Consider the following 6,699-nt stretch of genomic DNA (forward strand, 5'->3'; position numbering starts at 1 on the left):
CTCTCTCTCTCTCTCTCTCTCTCTCTCTCTCTCCCCCCTCACTCAAGCATCATTTCTGCCCGTTTGTTTCTCTCTCTAAGCGATTTGTTGTGAGAGAAACTCTGGAAATGGCGGGGGGCGACCGAAGGTCTCCCCCCCCGCTCAAGCGGGCGTTGTGGTTACGGATCGATCGGCGGTGATGAGCGAAGGTGTTCTGGAGTTGGTCCGGGAGGTTCGAAGAAGAATGTGGTTCATTCGGGGACGGGATCGGGTGGATCTCCGAGTAAACCTGCGACTGGGAAGTTGAAAGGCAAATCTCGTGAAGTGGGAAAGACGAGATCAGATGGATCATCGGAAGGTCGTTGGGAGGTCAAACCGCGGAGCTTGGATCTGAAAACGGCAATGTCGATTGCTAAAGGAGGTATTCAGACGCATGCGAATGCTACGAAGAGGGAGGATTCTCCTCCTAGTTTTAAGATGGAGCTGGTGCCAGCCTCGAAAGTGAGTTTGAGGATTAATCCGACCTTTGTTGGGACGGAATCTTCAATGGAGGTGGAAGAAATGCAATCGGTGCGGGAGGAGAGCATAGATCTGGAAGAGATGTTCGATGTTGATGCAGCTATGCTGGGTCGGACTGGAGCGAAGAAGATTGTCAACGAACAGTCATTGGTGAATGTTGATCCGATGATTGGAGCCGACTGCGTGATGGAGGTTAGTGCTAACTTGAATGATCAGAATAATGTTATTATGGATAATGTTGGGTGCAATGCTCTGGAGAGGGAATCAGCTGTGGTTGAGATGATAGGGGTGAACGAAGCAGAGGATGGTTGTGCTGGATTGAATAATTAGCGAAATAGCCCTCTAGGTGATTGTGGGAATGCTGCTTCAATCAGGAGCTCGGTGAATCTGGAGATTACGAAAGGAAAGGCTCCGGTACAATTTGAGAATAGAGTCCCTCTATTCTCTGGTGGTGTGAGTAATGCTTGGAGGAAGCCTGAGGATGTTCCAATCCAACATCCAGAGGAGATAAATGCGTTATCTAATGATGAGATCACTATTGATCTCAACATGGAGTATGTTATGGCGAATGTGGTCAAATTAGAAAGAGCTGTTGTAGGGAAGATCATGGGTAGGAGAGTTTCGTTCTTCCTCTTGAAGAATGAAATCGTGCGTCAGTGGGGACGATTTGGGGAATTTAAGCTAACAATGCTGGGACATGACTGTTTTGTTTGTGTTTTTGGATCGATTGAAGCCAGGAATGCCGTGTTATGTGGTGGTCCTTGGTTCATCGGAGGTAATATCGTTGGGCTGGATAGATGGACGCCGCACTTCTCTCCGGAGTTGATGGAAGGATTATCCTCCCCAGTATGGATACGTCTTCCAAATCTTCCTCTTCAGTATTGGGATGATTGTAATATTGTCAGGATTGCGTCGAAGATCGGTATGCCTCTCTGGATCGATGCGAAGACGGGAAATTGGGGTAGAAGAGAATATGCCCGGGTGTGTGTTCGAATGTGTTTGGACAACAAACTTCAACCTGGTATTTGGATTAATGGTATGAATGGAAGGTTCTACCAAAAGGTAGAATATGAAAGCATTGGGATTTTGTGCTATGGATGCAGAAGAGTGGGGCATCGGAAAGAGTTCTGTCCATCTAAAGCTGTTGGACAAGGGGGGAATGAGGTCAGAAGAGCAGAGGAACAATTGAAGCAGGGTGGCAAGGGAGAATGTAGCTCTGCCCAGAATTTGGGTAGGAATGGGAAATTGGATCCCATACAACCTAAGAAGATGGTGTTACCTGTTGTTAAAACAGAGGGTGGTAGCAAAGGTATTTCTGTTGACAGTCGAGATAAAGGGGGGAATGCTGATGCACATGATGAATTTAATGGGGGCAACGTTATCACAGAGGAAGGATCGCAGGATAGTGAGGATCAAATGGGTCTTTGGATTCAAGTTCCCCCATGAAGAAGAAGAAATACACGAACACAAGGCAAGAATAAGGAGAATTTGGGCAGTAAACAGAACTTCAACATTCCGAAGCAAGTGGACTTGAACAAGGTTCATGTGCCAGATAGTAAGTTGAAGCCCACTCATAAATAGAGCAGGATGGGGTTTAAGCAGAGGTTGCCGTTTACGGCTGGTATAAGAATGGCTAACAGAGCCAATGCTCTGAAGGAGCTTAATTAATTGGGACCTATTATGGAGGCTCCCAGGAAAAGAAGAAAGGAGATGGTGGAAGCTACTAGCTATGGTTTGGGGGAGGATCAAGGCGGCGGGGACACTTCCCCTTTAGTTTATTAAAGTCGTCTATCCTTTTTTGGAATTGCAGGCCCGTAAGAAGCAAACTGGGTACTACTTGCGTAGCCTCGTTAGCAATAATGAGGTAAATTTTGTTGGTTTGATTGAAACCATGGTGCAAGTTTCAACTGATTGGAGGTTAATAAACTCATTGGTTGTAACTGGGACTTTTCCATGTTCCTACTGCGGGTAAATCGGGAGGAATGTTGGCTTTGTGGAGAAGGGATACTGTACAGTTTGAAGTGGTTATGACAATGGAGTAGGCGATTGTTGGTAATATGGTTTTACATAATTCACAGAAATGGGGAATTTTTGTTGTTTATGATAGTAAAGAGTATCATACTAGAAGACTGTGTGGGATAAGATTGGCCCTCTGGTTAGCTCTGACCTCCCAATTATAGTTGGGGGAGATTTTAACTGTTGTCTGAATCAGGGGGAGAAGAAAGGTGGTAGGAAATACAGCTACACTATTGGTGCACAGGAGATGGCAGATTTTATGGTTATTAATGATATGCATGATCTGGGATTTATGGGACCGAGATATACTTGGTCGAATAACAAGAGTGGCAACAGTAAGATTTGGGTGCGATTAGATAGAGTTCTTATGAACTCTGTTGGGCTCAGGTTGGCCCCCTTGGCTACTGTTAAGAACCTCATTCGCATAGCCTCGGACCACTGTCCTTTGATGTTGAATTTAGCTCCCAATGAGATGAAGCATGGTAGTAGATGGCTTCAATTTGAAGACATCTGGATGACTTATCCAGCTACATGGAAGATAGTGTGGAGTAAGTGGCATAAATAGGATGTTGGACAGCCTGATGAGATCTTAAATCGTAAATGCTCTAGGACGCTTAAGGTCCTGTTTTTCTAGAGCCGGAATCGTCTTAAAGAATTGGGTGAGATGAAGGTTGCGTTGGAAAGTTGCATTGAGGAACTTCAAATGATTGAATGCTCGGCGGATGGACTGAATGGGGAACAAGATGGTGAGCTGCATAGAAAGGCTGGGGAGCTTAATTCCACGTTGGCAAGGTTGGCGACGTGGTGGAGACAAAGAGCTAAAACAAAGTGGATTGAGGAAGGGGATGCCAACTCCCATTTTTTTCACTCCAATGCTTCGGCTCGTAGACGAAGTAATAGAATATTGGAAATTCAAAAACAGATTGGTGAATGTGTTAATGACCCGAAGCTCATTCAGGAAGAATTTTGGCATTTCTTTGTGTCGAAATGGAAAGAGCGGCAGATATCTGTGATGAATTGGCCTGAATTCTTGCAGGAAGATAAGATCCTTGAACATATGAATGCTGCGCTGGAAGCGGAGGTCACAGAACAGGAGGTTAAGAATGCTGTCTTTAGCCTGGGTAGTAATAGATCCCCGGGCATTGATGGCATCAATTCTTCCTTCTTGAAGTTCTACTGGGAGATAATCAAAGGTGATGTGGTGCGTGCTATTCTTTATTTTTTTACTAATAACTCTATGTGTGATAGCTGGAAGGAAACTCTTGTGGTGCTTATCCCGAAGATTGATAATGCCAATTATCCTTCCAATTTTAGACCTATCAGCCTTTGTCAATCTTTTTATAAGATTGTGGCCAAAGTGATGATCAACCGGTTGAAATCGGTGCTCAGCAGTATTATTAGTGAAGAGCAGGGGGCGTTCGTCCCGGGGAGATCCATATTCAGTAATGGATTGCTTGCACGGAAGATTATGTGTTAATTCAAATGCTCGAATCAGAAATCTGGATTGATGGCGTTGAAAGTTGATATGGAGCAAGCGTACGATTGTATGACATGGGAAACTTTGGAGAAAGTTATGGAATTGATGGGATTCGAGCACAGGTTTATCTGTTGGGTGATTCAGTGCATCACCAAACCGAAATTTACTCTCCTGATTAATGGGAGAAGGACCCAATGGATATGTGCAAGGAGCGGTTTAAGACAATGATGTCCCTTGTCCCCTACTTGTTCATTCTTTGTTTCGAGCTGTTAACTATAGCTTTTAAGTAGAGGGGAGGGCAGCTTGGCATACAAATTTCTAGACACTCGAAAAGGATATCCCACTTATTATACGCTGATGATATTCTGGTGTTTGCTGAAGCTACCAGAAATAATGCAATCCTTATCTTGAGATTGTTTGAAGCATATTGTGGATGGACGGGTCAGAAGATTAATGGAGACAAGTCTGCCATCTTGTTCAATAGGAAATGTTCTATATGGAGGAAGAATATGGTTGCCAAAGTGGTTGGCTTTAGAAAGGTGACCTCCCTTGAGTACCTTGGATTGCCATTGATGTTGTATAAGCTCAAAGCTGCTGATTTTGGTAAAGTAATTAAGAATGCTCACGATAAGATCAATTTGTGGGGGAAAAAGCATTTATCCTTTGTTGTCAAAGCGTTGTTGATTAGGACCTCTCTATTAACTGTGCCATTGTATCTTATTACACATACTATGGTTCCTAAGAGTATTCTACACTATAATGAAAAGCTTGCCAGGAAGTTTATGTGGCAAAAGGACTCTAATAGTAGAGGGATGCATTATGTAGCGTCGAAGGAGTTATGTCAGCCTAGAAATCAGGGAGGATTGGGGTTCTATTATTTAGAGAAATGGCAGAGTGCTCTTAGAGCATGTCTGGCTTGGGATATGGTTCAGAATCCTGAATCCCTATTGAATAAGGTACTTGTTGCCAAGTATGGTAGTGATGTTTGGTGTAGTGTTATAGAGAGTAAGGTCTCTATTACCTGGAAGATTATCCAGGATGGTGTAAAAGCTCTTCGTCCAATCATTAGGTGGAAGATTGGTGATGGACAGTCTATTAATGTCCTCAATGATTTGTGGATTCTGGATCGGAAGATTGCCAATTGGCTGACCTTTGTTAATATGGAGTGGTGGATAATGTTAATGTTATCTCTTTGTTGGATAGCTCATTACAGTGGGATATAAAGGCAGTGGAAGATTGTTTTGGGAAGATCCTGGGTCAGAGGATTAAGGCTATAACGACTAACAATAGTAATGGAGTGGTTAGTCCTGAAGTTTGCTATTCCCGTTCTAGTTTGTCTGTAACTTCTATGGCATACAGGGCTTCTATCGACATTGGAGAATATCCATTTGTCTGGTTTGATAAGTTGAAGCTCCACCCTCGTGAATTTTTTTTTGGTGGAGGGTCCTTAAGAAAGCTATCCTGAATAATTCCTGGATGTTCCATAGGGGATTATCTGAGTCCATGTTATGTCCTTGGGGCTGCAATGAGGAGGAGACTTTGGATCACTGTATTACCCAATGTAATAAGTTGAGATAGGTGATTTCCATTCTGGGTAAGTGGGGATTTGGCATTTCGTGTGTCAACTCCCTGGAGGAGCTTCTCAGGGAGCTTGGTGACTGTGTAAATAAGAACCCGGGCATTGGACGCATCTATTGTTATGTGGTTTATCAACTTTGGCGTGCTCGTAATGATATGCGGCATGGAAGGTCGTATCAATCCCCCAGCGTAATTGCTGCCACAGCGTTATCGCTTTTTCCAAGACCGTGTAGAACACCAATTCTGGAGCAATGGAGCATTATTGAGCCTTCGGGTCTGCCCTCTCATAAACTATGGTGCCCCCCCCCCCCCCCCCCCCCCCCCCCCTCCCCCTCCAGGTTGGATTAAGTTCAACATTGATGCGTCTGTTAAGCTGAATTATCAGACTGGACTTGGCATTGTTGCTCGTAACTATGAAGGCTCCCTTATTGTTGTAGCTGGACAAAGAATTGAATATTGGGATGCTCTTCATGCTGAAATTTTGGCTGTCGAGGCTATCAGGAATGTTTTGGAGGACTCGATGATGGAGCTTGATGGGATTATCATTGAAGGTGACTGTACTGCTGCTATTCAATGGATGCAACACTTGGGGGATCGTTAGAATAAAATCCATCGCAAGGTGGACGAGCCGGACATCTCTTTCCTGATGAATTTCAAACAGGTTCTTTTTCAGCATATTAATAGGAATAGCAATAGGCCGGCTGATTGCTGTTCTAAGTTTGCCTTAGTTGATAGTATTGTGTTTAAAGATGTGAATAATCCTGAGTTCCCCTCAACAATGTTGTCTTTGATGAGGAAAGAGAGTGATAGGCTATAGGGGTTGGTGATGCTTTACTAGTAACTAGTTTTACTTTCTTTTGTTAATGCAAATGCAGATATTACTCTCTCTCTCTCTCTCTCTCTCTCTCTCTCTCTCTAACTCTCTCCTGCTCACTCCCTCTTCAATCTCTCTCTCTCTCTCTCTCTCTCTCTCTCTCTCTCTCTCTCACTCACTCTCACTCTCTCTCTCTCTCTCTCTCTCACGCACTCACTCACTCTCACTCTCTCACAAACACACACACACACTCTCTCTCTCTATCTCCCGCTCACTCTCTCTCTCTCTCTCTCTCTCTCTCTCTCTCTTTCTCTCT

The sequence above is a fragment of the Dendrobium catenatum genome, unplaced genomic scaffold (assembly GCF_001605985.2).
Source record: "Dendrobium catenatum unplaced genomic scaffold, ASM160598v2 original_scaffold_50508, whole genome shotgun sequence".
Lineage (NCBI taxonomy): Eukaryota > Viridiplantae > Streptophyta > Magnoliopsida > Asparagales > Orchidaceae > Dendrobium > Dendrobium catenatum.